The following is a 24,780-nucleotide window of genomic DNA, read 5'->3' on the forward strand; positions in this document are numbered from 1 at the left end:
TCTGGGACCGAGCTCCGAGGCTGGGCCTGTGTTCGGTCCCTCTGGAGCTAATGGTGTCCAGTAGCCTAAGAAGCCCAATCCACTCTGCACGCAGGTGAGTTCGCTTCTTCTCCCCTTAGTCCCTCGATGCAGTGAGCCTGTTGCCAGCAGGTCTCACTGAAAATAAAAAACCTAAAACTAAACTTTTACTAAGAAGCTCAGGAGAGCCCCTAGTGTGCACCCTTCTCGGCCGGGCACAAAAATCTAACTGAGGCTTGGAGGAGGGTCATAGGGGGAGGAGCCAGTGCACACCAGGTAGTCCTAAAGCTTTTACTTTTGTGCCCAGTCTCCTGCGGAGCCGCTATTCCCCATGGTCCTTACGGAGTTCCCAGCATCCACTAGGACGTCAGAGAAAGTATGATTACCATCACCTGTTTTGAACCGGTAAATTGATAAGAAAGGTGTTTCAGCACAGGTGAGGGCAATCATACATTAAGAGGGAAGTCCAGGAACAGAGCATTGTGTCCCTCCTGGAGAGGGTCATGTTGGGAGGTATGAGAATGTGGACTGTAAGCTCCTATTTTGCAGGGACTGTGAATGACTGGTATACTCTGTACAGCGCTGCATAATTCAGAGCACCAGTTTGGAGTTTTGTGGTGGCACGCAGGGGCAATTTTGTTAATCTAAGTTTTAATTCTGATATCTAGTTTCAGGAATAGCAAGAGATCATTGAAACCAATAAAACAAGTATCTGCACACTTATCCCAAGTGTGGAAGCTGTTATCAATCTTGTATCAACTTGTAACAGAGTGCTTTTTAGGGGGAACAAAAATCACAAATATCTCATGCATCCAACATGCACTGTAAGTGGCCACCCTCTGTGGGTTTAATACTTGCACATCTACAGCAAAATGATAGAATCTGGTGGCTGGGCCCACTTTGCTACCCTATTTCATGCACAAAACCTTGTTGGGCAAGGCAAAATACAATTGAAATTGGTGTAAGGTGCAAGCATTGCTGTTTATACAATGTTAACTTAATATTTAATTGTTTTAAAATTACATGTTCTAAATAAGAGAGCTGGAGCATTAATAAGAAGCTGGCTGACGTGGGAGCTAACTTCACCCTCACACACTCACCTCAGTAGCTTCCTGGGAAGGAATAGTTTGCTTGCACTCTGACACTTTCCTGGCAGCTGCTGTACAGGTGTCTTCCTCTGCTTAAGTTCTGACCTGAAGGGAGATGGCTGCTGAACACAGTGACTGAGTCCAGCCAGCAGATACACAGTTAATCTGATCGCCAGCAGGATTTCCCGCCCCCTGCCCTGCCTCCCACTCTCTCTCCTTCCCCTTATGGGGCACAGTTCAGTACTGATGGCTGCAACAACAAAAAAACTTGAAAAACCAACTGTCTCCCAAGTGAAGTGTGATAAGTTACATGACGGGTGGGGCAGTGCATAAAAACAAGTCAGATCTGTCCCGTTATATTCAAGAAGATTGACCATTATGCATATTCCTGGTAGGACCTGGTACACATGCTACTTCTGCAGAGCTTGACACAGAATGATCCTGCATAATTATGTAACATTTGCAGGGCAGGCGCATACACATATTGGTGATGAAGACTCTGTCATAAACTAGGGGGGGAAGGGGATGAATTCCTTTAGTCTCTGCATTTACATATGTGCTCTTAGTTTTTACAATACCTTCAGCCAGTGGTTCCCAAACTTTTTTGAGTTATGGCGCTCTAGAGTATCAGAGTTTTTTTAACAGCAACCCTAGGGCAAGTTTCTTATTTTGTCTATAATGTCATCCTTAGGTTCAGTTATGTGGTAAGGGACAGTTTTTGGTTCTGTGTATCCACATATTTTATGATTGGCAGCTACCAGCACTGGTTTTGACTATTACATTGACCATAAATAATTTGAATTGGTCATGGACCACCAATCCATGGTACCCCTACAAGTACCCTGAGGGTGCCACAGCACACAGTTTGAGAACCACTGATGAAAACTAATTTTTATGGGTATGGCCAGGGGCGGATTGGGAACAAAGGCCCTCATTCCGAGTTGTTCGCTCGCAAGGCGATTTTAGCAGAGTTGCTCACGCTAAGCCGCCGCCTACTGGGAGTGAATCTTAGCATCTTAAAATTGCGACCGATGTATTCGCAATATTGCGATTACACACCTCGTAGCAGTTTCTGAGTAGCTCCAGACTTACTCGGCATCTGCGATCAGTTCAGTGCTTGTCGTTCCTGGTTTGACGTCACAAACACACCCAGCGTTCGCCCAGACACTCCTCCGTTCCTCCGGCCACTCCTGCGTTTTTTCCGGAAACGGTAGCGTTTTTTCCCACACGCCCATAAAACGGCCTGTTTCCGCCCAGAAACACCCATTTCCTGTCAATCACATTACGATCGCCTGAGCGAAGAAAAAGCCGTGAGTAAAAATCCTAACTTCATAGCAAATTTACTTGGCGCAGTCGCAGTGCGGACATTGCGCATGCGCACTAAGCGGAAAATCGCTGCGATGCGATGAAATTTACCGAGCGAACAACTCGGAATGAGGGCCAAAAAGCGACCCTGGAAAAATTTGCACTAGTGACCCCACATGGGCAGCACCAGAGGTGTAAGGTCTAGCCATGGGCCATGGCAGCAGCACCCTCCCCCCAAGACTTTCCAGATAGTGGGCATGTCCAGCATCAAGGGGGAAGTTAAAAAGAAATAAAATTAAATATTATGAGCACATTATATGATACACCTTCAGAATTTAGGAAACTATATCATTTTCTTGCTTATTACACCGGGTGTAGTATGGTATGCCGGCGACCAGCATGCCGGCGCCGGGAGCCCGACCGCTGGCATACCGACAGTGTGGCGAGCGCAAGTGAGCCCCTTGCGGGCACGGTGGTGCGCTACGCATGCCACGCTATTTTATTCTCCCTCCAGGTCGTGGACCCCCATGAGGGAGAAAAAGTGTCGGTATGCCGGCTGTCGGGATTCCGGCACCGGTATACTGTGCGCCGGGATCCCGACAGTCGGCATACTGAAGACCACCCATTACACCAACCGTATCCCAATCACTTTTCACTCAATCCTATATGTCAGCCAAGCAGGCACACAGGGCATAAACTAGATCATCTGCAATCACAGGCTAAGTGGCAAAGTCATTTTCATATATGCAAATTATTTTGCATCTTATTCATTATGTCTATAAAAAGGACCACATGTCCTCATGCAAAACAGGCCCCACAGGTGCGTCAGCCCACCTGGAATCTTCCCTCTAAACCCTATGGCCAATCCGCCTCTGGGTATGGCTGTCTAAGTTGATCAGAAAAAGGTCGACGGTCTAAGTTGTACCCAAAAGGTCAACACCCGAAAAAGATTGACATGACAAAAAGGTTGACACAGGAAAGCTCAAATTTTTTTTTTTTGGGGTTGTCGTTTACTCCTTGTAAAGTGACCGAGAACCCCAATAAGTGCACTGCGTCACCTCCCATGGCTCGCTTCGCTCACCATGCTTCGGGCACGGTTACTATTCCCAATCATAGGCCACGTGGATCGTAAAGTATGAAAAAAGTCAAAAATTAAAAAAAGTCACGTCGATTTTTTGATTATGCTGACCTTATCCATGTTGACCTATCATCTGGATACCAATTTTTATACCATCTCTGCATCAACATGAGTGTACTATTTTGAATGCAGTAAGACTCGCATACCCTCCAACATTTTACACAGAAAAATAAGAATTTACTTACCGATAATTCTATTTCTCGTAGTCCGTAGTGGATGCTGGGGACTCCGTAAGGACCATGGGGAATAGCGGCTCCGCAGGAGACTGGGCACAAAAGTAAAGCTTTAGAACTACCTGGTGTGCACTGGCTCCTCCCCCTATGACCCTCCTCCAAGCCTCAGTTAGGATACTGTGCCCGGACGAGCGTACACAATAAGGAAGGATTTTGAATCCCGGGTAAGACTCATACCAGCCACACCAATCACACCATATAACTTGTGATCTAAACCCAGTTAACAGCATGATAACAGAGGAGCCTCTAGAAAAGATGGCTCACTACAGCAATAACCCGATTTTTTGGTAACAATAACTATGTACCAGTATTGCAGACAATCCGCACTTGGGATGGGCGCCCAGCATCCACTACGGACTACGAGAAATAGAGTTATCTGTAAGTAAATTCTTATTTTCTCTAACGTCCTAAGTGGATGCTGGGGACTCCGTAAGGACCATGGGGATTATACCAAAGCTCCCAAACGGGCGGGAGAGTGCGGATGACTCTGCAGCACCAAATGAGAGAACTCCAGGTCCTCCTCAGCCAGGGTATCAAATTTGTAGAATTTTACAAACGTATTTGCTCCTGACCAAGTAGCTGCTCGGCAAAGTTGTAAAGCCGAGACCCTTCGGGCAGCCGCCCAAGATGAGCCCACCTTCCTTGTGGAATGGGCTTTTACAGATTTTGGCTGTGGCAGGCCTGCCACAGAATGTGCAAGCTGAATTGTACTACAAATCCAACGAGCAATAGTCTGCTTAGAAGCAGGAGCACCCAGCTTGTTGGGTGCATACAGAATAAACAACGAGTCAGATTTTCTGACTCCAGCCGTCCTGGAAACCTATATTTCCAGGGCTCTGACAACGTCTAGCAACTTGGAGTACTCCAAGTCCCTAGTAGCCGCAGGCACCACAATAGGTTGATTCAGGTGAAACGCTGAAAATCACCTTAGGGAGAAACTGAGGACAAGTCCTCAATTCCGCCCTGTCCGAATGGAAAATCAGATGAGGGCTTTTACAGGAAAAAGCCGCCAATTCTGACACGCACCTGGCCCAGGCCAGGGCCAACAGCATGACCACTTTCCATGTGAGATATTTTAACTCCACATATTTAAGTGGTTCAAACCAATGTGACTTTTGGAACCCACAAACTACATTTAGATCCCAAGGTGCCACTGGAGGCACAAAAGGAGGCTGTATATACAGTACCCCTTTCACAAACGTCTGAACTTCAGGGACTGAAGCTAGTTCTTTTTGGAAGAAAATTGACAGGGCCGAAATTTGAACCTTAATGGACCCCCATTTCAGGCCCATAGACACTCCTGTTTGCAGGAAATGTAGGAATCGACCTAGTTGAAAATTCCTCCGTCGGGGCCTTACTGGCCTCGCACCACGCAACATATTTTCGCCAAATGCGGTGATAATGTTTTGCGGTTATATCTTTCCTGGCTTTAATCAGGATAGGGATGACTTCATCCGGAATGCCTCTTTCCTTCAGGATCCGGCGTTCAACCGCCCTGCCGTTAAACGCAGCCGCGGTAAGTCTTGGAACAGACATGGTCCTTGCTGGAGCAGGTCCCTTCTTAGAGGTAGAGGCCACGGATCCTCCGTGAGCATCTCTTGAAGTTCCGGTTACCAAGTCCTTCTTGGCCAATCCAGAGCCACGAATATAGTGCTTACTCCTCTCCATCTTATAATTCTCAGTACCTTGGTTATGAGAGGCAGAGGAGGGAACACATACACTGACTGGTACACCCACTGTGTTACCAGAGCGTCTACAGCTATTGCCTGAGGGTCCCTTGACCTGGCGCAATACTTGTCGAGTTTTACAAACATGTGGAAGACTTCTGGGTGAAGTCCCCACTCTCCCGGGTGGAGGTCGTGTCTGCTGAGGAAGTCTGCTTCCCAGTTGTCCACTCCCGGAATGAATACTGCTGACAGTGCTATCACATGATTTTCCGCCCAGCGAAGAATCCTTGCAGCTTCTGCCATTGCCCTTCTGCTTCTTGTGTCACCCTGTCTGTTTACGTTGGTGACTGCCGTGATGTTGTCCGAATGGATCAACTCCGGGTGACCTTGAAGCAGAGGTCTTGCTGAGCTTAGAGCATTGTAAATGGCCCTTAGCTTCAGGATATTTATGTGAAGTGATGTCTCCAGGCTTGACCATAAGCTCTGGAAATTCCTTCCCTGTGTGACTGCTCCCCAGCCTCGCAGGCTGGCATCCGTGGTCACCAGGACCCAGTCCTGAATGTGCGGCCCTCTAGAAGATGAGCACTCTGCAACCACCACAGGAGAGACACCCTTGTGCTTGGTGACAGGGTTATCCGCTGATGCATCTGAAGATGCGACCCAGACCATTTGTCCAGCAGGTCCCACTGGAAAGTTCTTGCGTGGAATCTGCCGCATGGGATTGCTTCATAGGAAGCCACCATTTTTCCCAGAACCATTTCATTGATGTACTGAGACTTGGCTCGGTTATAGGAGGTTCCCGACTAGCTCGGATAACTCCCTGACTTTCTCCTCCGGGAGAAACACCTTTTTCTGAACTGTGTCCAGGATCATCCCTAAGAACAGAAGACGAGTCGTCGGAATCAGCTGCGATTTTGGAATATTGAGAATCCAATCGTGCTGCCGCAACACTACCTGAGATAGTGCTACACCGACCTCCAACTGTTCCCTGGATCTTACCCTTATCAGGGAATCGTCCAAGTAAGGGATAACTAAAATTCCCTTCCTTCGAAGGAGTATCATCATTTCGGCCATTACCTTGGTAAAGACCCGGGGTGCCGTGGACCATCCCTACGGCAGCGTCTGAAACTGATAGTGACAGTTCTGTACCATAAACCTGAGGTACCCTTGGTGAGAAGGGTAAATTGGGACATGAAGGTAAGCATCCTTGATGTCCAGAGACATCATGTAGTCCCCTTCTTCCAGGTTCGCAATCACTGCTCTGAGTGACTCAATCTTGAATTTGAACCTCTGTATGTAAGTGTTCAAAGATTTTAGATTTAGAATCGGTCTCACCGAGCCGTCCGGCTTCGGTACCACAACAGTGTGGAATAATACCCCGTTCCCTGTTGCAGGAGGGGTACCTTGATTATCACCTGCTGGGAATACAGCTTGTGAATGGCTTCCAAAACTGTCTCCCTGTCAGAAGGAGACATCGGTAAAGCCGACTTTAGGAAACGGTGAGGGGGAGACGTCTCGAATTCCAATTTGTACCCCTGAGATATCACCTGAAGGATCCAGGGGTCTACTTGCGAGTGAGCCCACTGCGCGCTGAAATTCATTGAGACGGGCCCCCACCGTGCCTGATTCTGCTTGTAAAGCCCCAGAGTCATACTGAGGGCTTGGCAGAGGCGGGAGAGGGTTTCTGTTCCTGGGAACTGGCTGATTTCTGCAGCCTTTTTCCTCTCCCTCTGTCACGGGGCAGAAATGAGGAACCTTTTGCCCGCTTGCCCACGAAAAGACTGCGCCTGATAATACGGCGTCTTCTCATGTTGAGAGGGAGAGGGTTTCTGTTCCTGGGAACTGGCTGATTTCTGCAGCCTTTTTCCTCTCCCTCTGTCACGGGGCAGAAATGAGGAACCTTTTGCCCGCTTGCCCACGAAAAGACTGCGCCTGATAATACGGCGTCTTCTCATGTTGAGAGGCGACCTGGGGTACAAACGTGGATTTCCCAGCTGTTGCCGTGGCCACCAGGTCTGAAAGACCGACCCCAAATAACTCCTCCCCTTAATAAGGCAATACTTCCAAATGCCGTTTGGAATCCGCATCACCTGACCACTGTCGTGTCCATAACCCTCTACTGGTAGAAATGGACAACGCACTTAGACTTGATGCCAGTCGGCAAATATTCCGCTGTGCATCACGCATATATAGAAATGCATCTTTTAAATGCTCTATAGGCAATAATATACTGTCCCTATCTAGGGTATCAATATTTTCAGTCAGGGAATCCGACCACGCCAACCCAGCACTGCACATCCAGGCTGAGGCGATTGCTGGTCGCAGTATAACACCAGTATGTGTGTAAATACCTTTTAGGATGCCCTCTTGCTTTCTATCAGCAGGATCCTTAAGGGCGGCCATCTCAGGAGAGGGTAGAGCCCTTGTTCTTACAAGCGTGTGAGCGCTTTATCCACCCTAGGGGGTGTTTCCCAACGCACCCTAACCTCTGGCGGGAAAGGATATAATGCCAATAACATTTTAGAAATTATCAGTTGTTATCGGGGGAAAACCACGCATCATCACACACCTCATTTAATTTTTCAGATTCAGGAAAACTACAGGTAGTTTTTCCTCACCGAACATAATACCCCTTTTTGGTGGTACTCGTATTATCAGAAATGTGTAAAACATTTTTCATTGCCTCAATCATGTAACGTGTGGCCCTACTGGAAGTCACATTTGTCTCTTCACCGTCGACACTGGAGTCAGTATCCGTGTCGGCGTCTATATCTGCCATCTGAGGTAACGGGCGCTTTAGAGCCCCTGACGGCCTATGAGACGTCTGGACAGGCACAAGCTGAGTAGCCGGCTGTCTCATGTCAAGCACTGTCTTTTATACAGAGCTGACACTGTTACGTAATTCCTTCCAACAGTTCATCCACTCAGGTGTCGACCCCCTAGGGGGTGACATCACTATTACAGGCAATCTGCTCCGTCTCCACATCATTTTTCTCCTCATACATGTCGACACAAACGTACCGACACACAGCACACACACAGGGAATGCTCTGATAGAGGACAGGACCCCACTAGCCCTTTGGGGAGACAGAGGGAGAGTTTGCCAGCACACACCAGAGCGCTATATATATACAGGGATAACCTTATATAAGTGTTTTTCCCCTTATAGCTGCTGTATCTTTAATACTGCGCGTAATTAGTGCCCCCCCTCTCTTTTTTAACCCTTCCTGTAGTGTAGTGACTGCAGGGGAGAGCCAGGGAGCTTCCCTCCAACGGACCTGTGAGGGAAAATGGCGCCAGTGTGCTGAGGAGATAAGGCCGCCGATAAGGGGGCGGAGCCTATCTCCCGTTTTTCTATGTATTCTGGCAGGGGTTAAATTCATCCATATAGCCCAGGAGCTATATGTGATGCATTTTTTGCCATCCAAGGTGTTTTTATTGCGTCTCAGGGCGCCCCCCCCCCAGCGCCCTGCACCCTCAGTGACCGGAGTGTGAAGTGTGCTGAGAGCAATGGCGCACAGCTGCAGTGCTGTGCGCTACCTTGTTGAAGACAGGACGTCTTCTGCCGCCGATTTTCCGGACCTCTTCTGTCTTCTGGCTCTGTAAGGGGGCCGGCGGCGCGGCTCTGGGACCCATCCATGGCTGGGCCTGTGATCGTCCCTCTGGAGCTATGTCCAGTAGCCTAAGAAGCCCAATCCACTCTGCACGCAGGTGAGTTCGCTTCTTCTCCCCTTAGTCCCTCGATGCAGTGAGCCTGTTGCCAGCAGGTCTCACTGAAAATAAAAAAACTAAAACTAAACTTTTCACTAAGCAGCTCAGGAGAGCCACCTAGTGTGCACCCTTCTCGTTCGGGCACAAAAATCTAACTGAGGCTTGGAGGAGGGTCATAGGGGGAGGAGCCAGTGCACACCAGGTAGTTCTAAAGCTTTACTTTTGTGCCCAGTCTCCTGCGGAGCCGCTATTCCCCATGGTCCTTACGGAGTCCCCAGCATCCACTTAGGACGTTAGAGAAAATCGGTACAAATTAGGAAAGGGGCATGGCCACGGGTAAAGGCCACACCCCTTTTCCTATACTTTCAATGGAAGTTTGGAGGGCCCACACATCCAATAAATTGAGGGTGATGAGTAACAAAAAAATACTTACATACTTGCCACTATGATCACCATACAATAAAATACCGCAGTTCAGATAACTTAAGTGCTCTATCTCCCCTTTACAGGCACAAACACTTGGAGGTTATGTCCTATAATATTAAGGAGTCATCTCTTTCAAAGAATATGCCTACTTGGCAGGTATAGCCATCACATTGCGACAGTTTGCAACCATCGATGGTTTTGTTGTGATGGCAGTATTTTTACCATTCGATGGCAGCGTTCTGATGTTTGCCGTCATTGAATGGTAAACATTTGATGGTGTTCCAATGGTCCTGCCCCGTACCATCCCAGCTATGCAGCAGAGGGTTTGCACATGTGCGCCCGCGTTGCAGAGATTCACGCATATGCAAACTTTGTTTTTTTTTGCGCATGCGTAAACAGGGCCGGTTCTTGCCCTTGTGGCGCCCCGGGCAAAACGATAGGGGCGTGGCTTCATATGGGGGCGTGGTCAGTTACGCCCCATTTGTGCCACCTGTAGCGCCGCTGGAAGAGGGAAAAAAAATTATACTTACTATCCCCGCTGACTGATTCCAGACCGCTGCAGACAGCCGCCGGCGCTGCTCCTCTCCTCGGATCAGCATAGACACTAGAGGTCAATTATGACCCCTAGCGTCTGTGCCACAATGCTGTGCGGTTCGCGCTGACATCATCGCGCACCGCACAGCAAAGGTCCCCTCCACGAAGGGAAACTAGAAGCGTAGTGTCTGGTTCCCTTCACAGCGGGTGGCACAGCGGCGGTGAGCACAGCGGCGGGGGCACAGCGGCGGATCATGCCATGGTGCGGCACCCTCCGGATTGCGGCGCCCCGGGCAAAAGTCCTGCTTGACCGTGGTAAGATCGGCTACTGTGCGTGAATCATGATGTTTTTCTGTTGAATTCTTTTGGTGCAATGGTTGGTTACCATTACATCTAAAGATTTGACGGTGGAAACCCAGCCATCATTTGTTGATGGGCTTCCGATGTCCGTCCCTACTTCTTGGGAATTATTGTCTCGTGATCACCAGAAAATAACTGGACTACGGCCATAGATGGGGACAGGGCACAAGCCCTTCGTATAGGGCCCCGAGGGCCAGAGGGGCCCCAATGAACAGGGACACAAAAATGCGGCTCCCTAAAGCTAAGCTGACAAGAAGATAAGGATTATCCAGCACAGGCACATGCTAACATTGCAGCTAGGAGGAGACGCCGCACACACCAATCACAATTACAATTCCTGTAATGTTCAAGTGAGTAATGACACTCAGAGCTTAGGAAACAGCAGCATGTCGCGGCGTCTACCCGATCTCTCTTCTGTAACAATAGACTGACAGGGGAAGTCGCAGCACAAATAATCAAAGTGACATGCTACTGAAGTAAGCTTACCGGAACTTTGTTCATTCATTCAGTAACCGCAAACAAGAGGCACTCTTCCATAAAGAGAACTGTACAGTATTTCAACAATGCACATATTGTTATCTTTTTTACAACTATAAACTTTATACAAGCTAAAAACTTTTCAAAAAGCATCTGTTAACGGATGACTCTATAAGATACCCTGATCAGTGCCAATGCTGTTTTTCTATGATTGACTCAGGTCATATTTTTATGATTTGAGGATTTATAAAGACCCACTGTGTTTTTATTGGATTTGCTGTAATCCTATATTTTTGTTCTGTGAAATATTGTAATAGGGCAAACTATTTATGCTGGGCATACTACTTACATACCTCCCAACTTTTCAGCTACAGAAAGGGGAACTTTGCACCAGGAAAAGGGGGTGTGGCCTCATGGAGGGGTGTGGCTTCGTGGGAGTGCCGCAATCACGAGCCACGCACCCGGTTTTCATCACTGGGGGAGCATGACCAGCGCTCTGTGAGATTCTGGCATGCCCCCTCTACCTCCGCCTCTAGTAAATAGACTGCTCTGCTAAGCAAAGCAGCAGGCCTCCCAACTTCCCACCCCACCGCGGGACACTGAGGCCCACGGGGGGACAGCAGGACAGTCCCAAAGAAACGCGACTGTCCCGTGAAAGTTGGGAGGTATGTACTCGCATGTGTATATATGTAGTTATATGGGTGGGTGTGTACAGGCCCAGCGCTACCCGCTAAGCGAAGGGATGCAAAGCAGGGAGGAGCCAGGCTGGAGAGACGCTCTACCTGCTCTGCATCCATGTTGTTGCACCGCCCTATCCCCCCTGCTGCTGCCAGCTGCTGTGCCTGTCACACTGTATGACGGGCAGCGGCGCCAGCAGCATGAAAAGCCTTCTCCCCCTGTAAAAGTTGACAACACTTAAAAACTAGTGCAATCGTTTATGTAAACGGACACAACCATAATGAGAAGTGCACCAGTTTAACTTAAATGAACACGTTACAAGTTTACTGCGCTCCAACCCGCAAATATTTAATAATGTGAAAAGGGAAAAACAGATACAGATCGCAGTAACAATTTATCAAACAATAAACACAAATATGCAGAGAAATGCAAGTACAGAATAATACACTAATAAGGGCTTACAGGTAACAGACCAAATACATACGCTGGCGCCACTGGATCCAGGTCTCAGTCATCTAACAAGATGACCTCTGAGAAAGGTGACTCCAACCTGGGCCAGGTGCGTGTCCTTTTAAACAGTGTTCCAAAAACAGTACAATGGGGAATGTAAGACCTTCTTCCATTGGTCCAGGGGCGAGACATATTCAGTACACCGTTGGTCGTTGGTCCGTTCGAACACTGGGCGATGCCTAATCTTGGGATGTGATTACAGTTGTTTACCTCTGAGCTCCCGCCTAAAGACCAGTTCAAACCAACCACAGTATCATACCAGAATATACATGAATCCGGTATCGCTAATAAATTGTTGCCGCAATATGTAACAATATCCTCACAAGCACCGATTACTTATGTGACCATGAACAATTTGATCCCACACACGGTGTCCTTATGCTGTCCCATCTCTGTACTACACGTATGGATGGATATCTAATGAAACAATACCTTTATATACATATACATATATACACTTGACCAGCTGTGTAAAGACTATCTAGGGTATTAAATTATCCGCAAATTCGCTGCAATTTTTCACCCGAAAATTTTTTGCGGCAATCGGGCGAAAATTGCCGCGAAAACGCTCCGTTTTTCGACCTATTTAATTCCAAACGGGTTTCATGTGAAAATTCTTGCAGTGAAAAGTGCAGGTGAAAATGGGGAAATCAGCCTGTACCCCCAAAAATGCTAAACTAACATAGGAAACCAGAAGAGAAGTGTGTTAGAGATCACATTAGAGAGTTTTTGGGGACTTAAATTGTGTGAAATGGCTGTTATATACATTTTTGTAAAAATGCAAAAAAAATGATAGAAAGCAAATTTTTTTGAGCAAAATAAATGCTCTCATTAAATTTGGAGTACATGAAAATGGGTATAAGTATATATTTGGGTCATTTTAGGGTACTTTAAAAAAAAAAGTGGAAACAGACCGATTACTCCCATCTGCAAGCCCTAAAACACCCGTCCCACTCATAAAGCACCCCAATATACCTGTCCCATACCTTGAACCCAAATTTCCATCACTTTGTAGTTTTTCACCCCAAAAATGACGTCATTATTGGCCAATTAAAAATAATTAAAAACTTCAACGTGCCTAATTAGTCATTAAGGGGGGTGTCCCAGGAGTTCTGTACCATGGCCCTCATTCCGAGTTGTTCGCTCGCAAGGCGAATGTAGCAGAGTTACACACGCTAAGCCGCCGCCTACTGGGAGTGAATCTTAGCTTCTTAAAATTGCGACCGACGTACGCGCAATATTGCGATTACAAACGAGTTAGCAGTTTCTGAGTAGCTTCAGACTTACTCTGCCTGTGCGATCAGTTCAGTGCTTTTCGTTCCTGGCTGACGTCATAAACACACCCAGCGTTCGCCCAGGCACTCCCACCGTTTCTCCGGCCACTCCTGCGTTTTTTCCGGAAACGGTAGCGTTTCCAGCCACACGCCCCTAAAACACCGTGCATCCGCCCAGTAACACCCATTTCCTGTCAATCACAATGCGAACGTCGGAGCGATGAAAATGCCGTGAGTAAACTTACTTTCATCATAGTAAAGTTACTTGGCGCAGTCGCAGTGCGAACATTGCGCATGCGCACTAAGAGAATTCTCACTGCGATGCGATGAAAAACTCCGAGCGAACAACTCGGAATGAGGGCCCATGGCCCTCATTCCGAGTTGTTCGCTCGCAAGGCGAATGTAGCAGAGTTACACACGCTAAGCCGCCGCCTACTGGGAGTGAATCTTAGCTTCTTAAATGTGCGACCGATGTATTCGCAATATTGCTATCACAAACGAGTTAGCAGTTTTTGAGTAGCTTCAGACTTACTCTGCCTGTGCGATCAGTTCAGTGCTTTTCGTTCCTGGCTGACGTCATAAACACACCCAGCGTTCGCCCAGGCACACCCACCGTTTCCCCGGCCACTCCTGCGTTTTTCCCGGAAACGGTAGCGTTTTCAGCCACACGCCCCTAAAACGCCGTGCATCCGCCCAGTAACACCCATTTCCTGTCAATCACAATGCGAACGTCGGAGCGATGAAAAAGCCGTGAGTAAACTTACTTTCTTCATAGTAAAGTTACTTGGCGCAGTCGCAGTGCGAACATTGCGCATGCGCACTAAGAGAATTCTCACTGCGATGCGATGAAAATCTCCGAGCGAACAACTCGGAATGAGGGCCCATATCCAAACATTTTTACCTTAAAATAGTGACTTTTCCCAACTTTTCACCTGCTTCAGAGTAGGTGAAGTGAAATTAGTGAAAAAATTATCACCGATAAATTTTCCCGGAAAATTTAATAGGCTGTAATTGCGTTTCGCGGGAAAAGTCAGTTTTTTTGCGTGAAAACCGGACTTTTCGCGGGAAAAGTCCGTTATCACTGCTAATTGAATATCCCCCTATGTGTAACTCATTGTGTAGGGGACAGGTCAGTACTGTGTAAACCATAAAGCCAGAATACATAATACATAAAACATATCAATATTAATTCAAATATCAATGTCTGGTTTATATTGATATTTTGTAAGATGCATACAAAAATTCTGGTATGTGCAGGGGTGTGTTTAAGAATGCAGAATTAGCGCACACAATTAGGAATCTGCATATATTTAGCAATTGTATGGTATCTGGCCTCTTGTTTGTTAAAATGCAGCTCAGAGACAATGACAGCACAGGATCAATGGCATCATCACCAAGTTCCAATTGTTCATGCTAACAATTGGGGCAAACAACGGTATTTACACATTCAATCAGTCAAAGGTCTATCTTCCATGACACAATGCCTGTTTGGACAGAGCAATCTGATATGTTTTAGGACACTATAAGAATTAGTTTTTCTGGCTGTAACACATTTCAGTGTATATTTTCTGTAAGTAAGAAATATTTGCTATTGTGTTACAGTATGATATTTATTAACAAATGCATCTTCTACCATAATGTGCACAGTAACTCGCCGTTAGGGTAATTCGCGCCCTACCGTATTACCTATAGCATGCGTATTTGACGCATGCATCGTAGACGCATCCATTAGTAAATGCCATAGTGTATTCTAAATATCGAAATATGCAGTTTGACTTTGACACCCTTCACCTATGACAGCGGCTGTGTGCGGGTTCCAAAAAGGGGGCGGAGCTACATGAAATGGAGGGGGCAGAGCTACACGGGACCAGGCTGCTGTACAGAGGGAAATTAAACATTGGTGCCAACCAGACTTAGGTAAGTGGAGTATGAGAGAGACGCTACTACTGGGGTCCATTATGTATAAGGATGCTACTACTGGGGGGCATTATGTATAAGGACGCTGCTACTGGGGGGCATTATGTACAAGGGCGCTACTACTGGGGGCATTATAGATAAGCATCACGTCTGTGTGTATTATGTATAAGGATGCTACCACTGTGGGCATTATGTATAAGGATGCTACTACTGGGGGCATTATGTATAAGGGGCACTTCTATGGGTATTATGCATAAGGATGCTACTACCGGAGGGTATTATGTATAAGGTGCACTTCTGTGGGCATTATGTATAAGGATGCTACTACTGTGGGCATTATGTATAAGTGGCACTGCTGCACTTCTGTGGGCATTACGTGTAAGGACGCTACTACTGGGGGGGGGGCATTATGTATAAAGACGCTACTACTGGCGTCATAATGTATAAGCAACACTTCTGTGGACATTATGTATAAGGACGATACTAATGGGGGCACAATGTGTATAAATGGCATATTAGGGCATTATGTGGTTATTATGTGTAAGCTGCACTACTACTGTGGGCATTATGTGCATAAGAGGCACTACTACTGTGTGCATTATGTGTAAGAGGCACTACTGCTATGGGCATTCTGTGTATAAGCTGCACTACTACCATGGGCATTATGTATAATCAGCACTACTACTAGGGGCATTATGTGTATAAGTGGCACTACTGTAGGCATTATGTGTATAAGCTTAAGTACTACTGGGGGCATTATATGAATGAGCAGCACTACTACGTGCAGTGTAATGTGAATAAGATTGTGCTACTGTGTTGCGTAATCAGAAATGGGAGTACTATTGTGTGGCTACACCCCTTCCTTGTGAGACCTCACCCCTTTGGCACACGCTGACCCTTTGTGAAGTATGGGAGGGCGCAAATTTACAGTTTGCAGGGGGGTGGCGAACACCCTAGCACTGGCCCAGGGTGTGTATGTATTTATATGTGTGTGTAAATATATATATATATATATATATATATATATATATATATATATAAACCAACTAGAAAATGTCCCGGCACTCCACTCCTCATGAAATCAACTGCTGAGGTGCCATTCCTATGGGTAATGCAGCGCAGACCCAGATAGCTAGTGTGGGTGTGATGGATGGCACTCATTCAGACTCCACGCCATATGCGAAAACGGTGAAACTTTAATCAGCCGACATGTTTCGGGGAACACAGCCCCGTCCTCAGGGCCAGACGAACAAAACATACTAATGACATGACTTATATAGTGAACACAACATTAAGACATTAAGACATTACATGCAAATCATACTCACCTGCCACGAGGCGCCGCCGCCCGCCGGACCGTCCAGCCACACTTGCCGTGTCTCCTTCCAGTGACGTCAGCGGTGCGCCGCGTCGCAGGCGAGTATCCTAGGGAACCAGACTGTTTAAGCTGGAAGTAACCTAGGGAACATACAAAGCAAAAAACTTTATGTAAAGTTGACATGTGTACACCAACATAGAAAATATAGTTGGAATAAACGTTAACACACCAACATTACGAACATATTAAAATCACTGATTATGTCTAGGGCTGTCACGACTGCAGTGTTGGACCTGATAAAAAGTAAACAGTACTACTTACAAAAAGTAATTATTCTGCAATTGAAACATGTGGAGATATGCCCATACCCACTTACCAGAAATGGTAATACTGATACTCTGAACATATGCATGACAATAGTGTACAGAAACAAAAAAATGAATATATAAGGATAAAGGAATAAAGGCTTAATACTTCCCTGTATGAAAAAGCTACTGACAGGAATACATTATTAAAATATCAAAGTTTCCATCCAGCCCCCTTGCGCAAGGGACTCCCGTACTCGCAATTTTTGCGAGTCCGGAGGATCACGTCTGATCCAGTAGAATCCTCCAGAGCACTAGATTGCATGCAGTACAAGTTTGCGGAACGAGGCTACCCCCTAGCAGACCTTGAGGTGTCCAAAAGACGGGTGTTAGACATGACCCGCCAACAAGTTTTGGAACCCAGCCACATTAACAAACCCCCTGACAGGGAAAAATTTCCCTGGATTAACAAATACACGACTCGTAGCAAACAACTGGTAAAAAAAGCCAAACAGATGTGGCCAATAATCCAAACAGACACATCCCTGTCCTCCCTGTCTAACACAGCACTTTTACCTAGTCACACCAGGGGGAGGAACATAGGAGACCGAATAGTTCAATTGGATATCACCAACATGGCCAAGGAAAGGGAGACTCACTTTCTGAGAGCCAAAAATGGTTGCTATCGGTGTCTGGGGTGCGCCACATGTAATACACTATTGGTGGGCACCTCATTCAATCATCCATCTACAGGTCGTAAAATACCCATTCTACACCGGTTGACGTGCACCACGACACATGTGGTGTACATGCTCACTTGTCCCTGCGGATTAGCCTATGTGGGTAAGACCATTAGGCAATTCCGGGAGAGAATGGCTCTCCATAGGAGTGCCATTAAGAAAGCATTTGAAAAGAAAAACAGCGAACAACCATTCGCCAGGCACTGCTTAACAATGGGACATAGGGTAGCAAGCATCAGGGCAATCCTTATTGACCATGTTCCCCCCAAACTTAGAGGAGGGAACAGGGATATGGCCCTACTACAAAAAGAGTCCAGATGGATCTATAAATTGGGGACCTTATCACCTGGGGGGCTTAACGAAAATTTGGGGTTACAATGTTTTCTTTAAGTTTATCCTTTAAAAATTATTTCCCATTATTTCCTATTAATATTCTTTAAAAGCATTCCCTAAAAACCCATTATAGATACATTGATCTAACCCATTTTTTGCGTTGTCCCTTTATGCCTTTATTCCTTTATCCTTATATATTCATTTTTTTGTTTCTGTACACTATTGTCATGCATATGTTCAGAGTATCAGTATTACCATTTCTGGTAAGTGGGTATGGGCATATCTCCACATGTTTCAATTGCAGAATAATTACTTTTTGTAAGTAGTACTGTTTACTTTTTATCAGGTCCAACACTGCAGTCGTGACAGCCCTAGACATAATCAGTGATTTTAATATGTTCGTAATGTTGGTGTGTTAACGTTTATTCCAACTATATTTTCTATGTTGGTGTACACATGTCAACTTTACATAAAGTTTTTTGCTTTGTATGTTCCCTAGGTTACTTCCAGCTTAAACAGTCTGGTTCCCTAGGATACTCGCCTGCGACGCGGCGCACCGCAGACGTCACTGGAAGGAGACACGGCAAGTGTGGCTGGACGGTCCGGCGGGCGGCGGCGCCTCGTGGCAGGTGAGTATGATTTGCATGTAATGTCTTAATGTCTTAATGTTGTGTTCACTATATAAGTCATGTCATTAGTATGTTTTGTTCGTCTGGCCCTGAGGACGGGGCTGTGTTCCCCGAAACATGTCGGCTGATTAAAGTTTCACCGTTTTCGCATATGGCGTGGAGTCTGAATGAGTGCCATCCATCACACCCACACTAGCTATCTGGGTCTGCGCTGCATTACCCATAGGAATGGCACCTCAGCAGTTGATTTCATGAGGAGTGGAGTGCCGGGACATTTTCTAGTTGGTTTACATTAGGAGTGAAGCCAGGAGGTTATCCAGCACCTGAGAGCTTCAATCCATACCAAGGCACCCCTCATCTATTTATTTATTTATTTATTTATCTATTTATTAACCTACACATGCACATTGGAATACAGGACCGGGACATTACTGTGCAATCGAATTGGTTGCATTTTTAGCAGCACTCACGAGCACTTATTGTCTAGGACTGCTGTGGCTGAGAGAGTACCTCTTTGGTGCCGGACACACAAGCACCATTGGTTACAACAGATAACAATATGGCTGAGATTAACCCTGACTTGGAGGCAGCACTAGACCTGATACATCGGGATGCCCGTGAGCGCCTCAGCTTCTCTGATGCCGAAGCCAGAGCCATTCTGGTTGAAAGACGTCTGGATGATGAACCATTGAAGAGCACTAACGAGGACCTCTTCAAAAAATGGATTAAAATGAAACAAAGGGAAGTGGATTTCATGTACCATGGAATCACCCTGTCCGACTACTATCGGAGTAATCTGATACCCAGAGGGTTCAGGATTCGCAACTCACCCACCATAGGCCGTTATAATTCCACCTTTTGCCGTCGGTGGGTTGCGATCCTGAACAAATGTTCCATGGACCTCATGTTGCTGGTTGTGGAGGAGTCCACAAGGGAATTAAACATAGTTAAAGAACAGCTACAGGCACCCGGTTGGAGCGGGTTGGTCCTTGCAGAATAATTACTTTTTGTAAGTAGTACTGTTTACTTTTTATCAGGTCCAACACTGCAGTCGTGACAGCCCTAGACATAATCAGTGATTTTAATATGTTCGTAATGTTGGTGTGTTAACGTTTATTCCAACTATATTTTCTATGTTGGTGTACACATGTCAACTTTACATAAAGTTTTTTGCTTTGTATGTTCCCTAGGTTACTTCCAGCTTAAACAGTCTGGTTCCCTAGGATACTCGCCTGCGACGCGGCGCACCGCTGACGTCACTGGAAGGAGACACGGCAAGTGTGGCTGGACGGTCCGGCGGGCGGCGGCGCCTCGTGGCAGGTGAGTATGATTTGCATGTAATGTCTTAATGTCTTAATGTTGTGTTCACTATATAAGTCATGTCATTAGTATGTTTTGTTCGTCTGGCCCTGAGGACGGGGCTGTGTTCCCCGAAACATGTCGGCTGATTAAAGTTTCACCGTTTTCGCATATGGCGTGGAGTCTGAATGAGTGCCATCCATCACACCCACACTAGCTATCTGGGTCTGCGCTGCATTACCCATAGGAATGGCACCTCAGCAGTTGATTTCATGAGGAGTGGAGTGCCGGGACATTTTCTAGTTGGTTTACATTAGGAGTGAAGCCAGGAGGTTATCCAGCACCTGAGAGCTTCAATCCATACCAAGGCACCCCTCATCTATTTATTTATTTATTTATTTATTTATCTATTTATTAACCTACACATGCACTTTGGAATACAGGACCGGGACATTACTGTGCAATCGAATTGGTTGCATTTTTAGCAGCACTCACGAGCACTTATTGTCTAGGACTGCTGTGGCTGAGAGAGTACCTCTTTGGTGCCGGACACACAAGCACCATTGGTTACAACAGATAACAATATGGCTGAGATTAACCCTGACTTGGAGGCAGCACATCGTTACATCGGGATGCCCGTGAGCGCCTCAGCTTCTCTGATGCCGAAGCCAGAGCCATTCTGGTTGAAAGACGTCTGGATGATGAACCATTGAAGAGCACTAACGAGGACCTCTTCAAAAAATGGATTAAAATGAAACAAAGGGAAGTGGATTTCATGTACCATGGAATCACCTTGTCCGACTACTATCGGAGTAATCTGATACCCAGAGGGTTCAGGATTCGCAACTCACCCACCATAGGCCGTTATAATTCCACCTTTTGCCGTCGGTGGGTTGCGATCCTGAACAAATGTTCCATGGACCTCATGTTGCTGGTTGTGGAGGAGTCCACAAGGGAATTAAACATAGTTAAAGAACAGCTACAGACCTTTGAGGCTGAACATAAAGTACATCTGTCATCAGATACTCAGACAGATTGGCCTGCCAAACTTGCCACACAGGTGGATCAATACAGGCAGGAATTAATACGCTTTAAGAAGGACAAGCTCCTCACAGTGCAGAGGGACTACCAGCAACGCCAAGTTTATCCATGGCTAGTAAGCACAAGATCTGGACAGGATCGACAATACCCTAACCGTCGCCATCAATCACGACGACGGAGAGAACAGCAGCAGGGAGTCAGCACTTCTGCAAGTGACTCTGAGTATGCCCCCGAGAGGACCCCTTCATCTGACCCCCAGCTCCCTTTAGGCCAAAACCCGCGAGTGATACCAACCCGCTCCAACCGGGTGCCTACACCAGGACGCGGACGAGGGAGAGGACGCGGAGGTCGGGGCAGAACCAAAGGGACATCAGGGCAAAAGCCACCCAGGCCATGAAAGAATCCATCTTCAATTTATCCTCCACCCCTCTTTCAGACATGGAATATCAAGTGTTATCCAAGGGCTTATCATTTATCCCCACTAATAATCCGGATCCGCTGGAGTGGAAAGTGGAGATGTTGCGCCTTAATAGGTCATTGAGACGCAGGGAATATTTCAACGATAAGTCAGCTGGCCCTTCACCAGTCAGTATCCCAGCCCAATTACAGGCGATTGCCCCACGGTCCAGCTTTGACCCCCCCAGTCTTAATCCGTCTATCAGAACGTTTTCTAGGATATTGGAGCTAGAGGGCAACATGGAAGCAGACACTGCTCGTTACTCCAACATATCCAAGCCTGAGAGAAAGGCATTGAAGGATCTGTCTAATAGAACTGACATAGTGATCCGGAGAGCGGACAAGGGGGGAGCGACAGTGGTGCAGGACTTGGATGATTACATTAAAGAATGTGATCGCCAATTGAGTGATTTAACAATATATAAGAAGTTATCCAAGGACCCCACTCAGGAGTTCAAAAAAGAATTGGACGCTATGCTGAAAGAAGCAAGTGAACGGGGGTCTATTTCCACACAAGCATTTAAAGCACTCACAGTTGATTTTCCTATTGCACCATTGTTCTATACGGTCCCCAAGGTCCATAAAACAATGATTGACCCCCCGGGCCGCCCCATAGTATCGGCCAGAGGGTCTCTATACCATCCCATATCCATTTTCTTGGATGCATACCTCAACCCCTGTGTGCAAGCTGCACCGTCCTACCTTAAGGACTCCACGGCTTTGCTTCTACAGCTTAGAGACTTGGGTCCCTTACCGGAGGGGTTGAGTCTTTGCAGTGCTGATGTCACCAGCCTCTATACCTGTATCCCGCATGATGCAGGTATGGAGGCGGTGAGATCGCTTATTGAAGATAATCCTGAGTACAAGGGCCCGGAGATAGCGCTTTTCATGTCATTGTTGGATAAGATACTCAACAGGAATTATTTTGTTTTTAATGGTAAATTTTGGTTACAGCTTGCCGGATGTGCGATGGGGTCGGCTGTGGCCCCATCGTACGCAAATGCATTCATGTACCGCCTTGAAGTTCAAATGTTTTCCTTAGATCCACAGGTATCCGCACAGGTTTTTTACTACAGGCGTTACATTGACGACCTGCTTATTTTATGGCAGGGACCTAGGGACAATCTTGTATCCCTTTTGGATAATCACAACAAGACCAGCCATCCAGTACAGTTCACGTATGACATACATAATGATGTCATTAACTATCTGGATGTGACGATCTCCATAAGGGAGGGTCAACTTAATACTTCCCTGTATGTAAAAGCTACTGACAGGAATACATTATTAAAATATCAAAGTTTCCATCCAGCCCCCTTGCGCAAGGGACTCCCGTACTCGCAATTTTTGCGAGTCCGGAGGATCACGTCTGATCCAGTAGAATCCTCCAGAGCACTAGATTGCATGCAGTACAAGTTTGCGGAACGAGGCTACCCCCTAGCAGACCTTGAGGTGTCCAAAAGACGGGTGTTAGACATGACCCGCCAACAAGTTTTGGAACCCAGCCACATTAACAAACCCCCTGACAGGGAAAAATTTCCCTGGATTAACAAATACACGACTCGTAGCAAACAACTGGTAAAAAAAGCCAAACAGATGTGGCCAATAATCCAAACAGACACATCCCTGTCCTCCCTGTCTAACACAGCACTTTTACCTAGTCACACCAGGGGGAGGAACATAGGAGACCGAATAGTTCAATTGGATATCACCAACGTGGCCAAGGAAAGGGAGACTCACTTTCTGAGAGCCAAAAATGGTTGCTATCGGTGTCTGGGGTGCGCCACATGTAATACACTATTGGTGGGCACCTCATTCAATCATCCATCTACAGGTCGTAAAATACCCATTCTACACCGGTTGACGTGCACCACGACACATGTGGTGTACATGCTCACTTGTCCCTGCGGATTAGCCTATGTGGGTAAGACCATTAGGCAATTCCGGGAGAGAATGGCTCTCCATAGGAGTGCCATTAAGAAAGCATTTGAAAAGAAAAACAGCGAACAACCATTCGCCAGGCACTGCTTAACAATGGGACATAGGGTAGCAAGCATCAGGGCAATCCTTATTGACCATGTTCCCCCCAAACTTAGAGGAGGGAACAGGGATAGGGCCCTACTACAAAAAGAGTCCAGATGGATCTATAAATTGGGGACCTTATCACCTGGGGGGCTTAACGAAAATTTGGGGTTACAATGTTTTCTTTAAGTTTATCCTTTAAAAATTATTTCCCATTATTTCCTATTAATATTCTTTAAAAGCATTCCCTAAAAACCCATTATAGATACATTGATCTAACCCATTTTTTGCGTTGTCCCTTTATGCCTTCATTCCTTTATCCTTATATATTCATTTTTTTGTTTCTGTACACTATTGTCATGCATATGTTCAGAGTATCAGTATTACCATTTCTGGTAAGTGGGTAGGGGCATATCTCCACATGTTTCAATTGCAGAATAATTACTTTTTGTAAGTAGTACTGTTTACTTTTTATCAGGTCCAACACTGCAGTCGTGACAGCCCTAGACATAATCAGTGATTTTAATATGTTCGTAATGTTGGTGTGTTAACGTTTATTCCAACTATATTTTCTAAGTTGGTGTACACATGTCAACTTTACATAAAGTTTTTTGCTTTGTATGTTCCCTAGGTTACTTCCAGCTTAAACAGTCTGGTTCCCTAGGATACTCGCCTGCGACGCGGCGCACCGCTGACGTCACTGGAAGGAGACACGGCAAGTGTGGCTGGACGGTCCGGCGGGCGGCGGCGCCTCGTGGCAGGTGAGTATGATTTGCATGTAATGTCTTAATGTCTTAATGTTGTGTTCACTATATAAGTCATGTCATTAGTATGTTTTGTTCGTCTGGCCCTGAGGACGGGGCTGTGTTCCCCGAAACATGTCGGCTGATTAAAGTTTCACCGTTTTCGCATATGGCGTGGAGTCTGAATGAGTGCCATCCATCACACCCACACTATATATATATATATATATATATATAAACTTCCAACGGCGGCACTCCGGACAGGTAAATGAATTTCAAACAGACTGCATATCTTTGCAACGTTTCAGCTCCTTTATTGAGCTTTTTTCAAGCAGGTAACATACAAAACTGTGGTACATCTCAGTTAAATACCCTCCACCTGAGCACAAACATGACGTCAGTTCAATGGTTCCAGCCCACAAATGTCTCAGAACCAGAACCTGTGTCCGTCCCAAACACCTGGGATAACTAAATCATTATCCCAAACAAAAACAATAAATAACAGAATGTGAAAAAACATAGAATATAAAATTAAAAACAATTACACTGACATAAACT

General features: G+C 46.3%; 1 protein-coding gene across 3 annotated transcripts in view; it reads right to left on the reverse strand.

Moving 5' to 3' along the window:
• LOC134909625 (glutathione S-transferase 3-like) overlaps positions 1-24,780 on the reverse strand; it is a 152,438-nt gene that overhangs the window by 117,257 nt on the left and 10,401 nt on the right. The window contains exon 1 of one of the 3 annotated variants that reach the window (XM_063916687.1): positions 1,119-1,241. The exons of 1 other annotated variant lie outside the window; for it this stretch is intronic. The gene's annotated coding sequence lies outside the window, so the exon portion shown is untranslated. Of the gene's footprint in view, positions 1-1,118; positions 1,242-24,780 lie in introns of those variants that run through there. One more of the 3 variants, XM_063916688.1, reaches the window with a different exon arrangement.

The sequence above is a fragment of the Pseudophryne corroboree genome, chromosome 4 (genome assembly GCF_028390025.1).
Source record: "Pseudophryne corroboree isolate aPseCor3 chromosome 4, aPseCor3.hap2, whole genome shotgun sequence".
In the NCBI taxonomy this organism is placed as follows: domain Eukaryota; kingdom Metazoa; phylum Chordata; class Amphibia; order Anura; family Myobatrachidae; genus Pseudophryne; species Pseudophryne corroboree.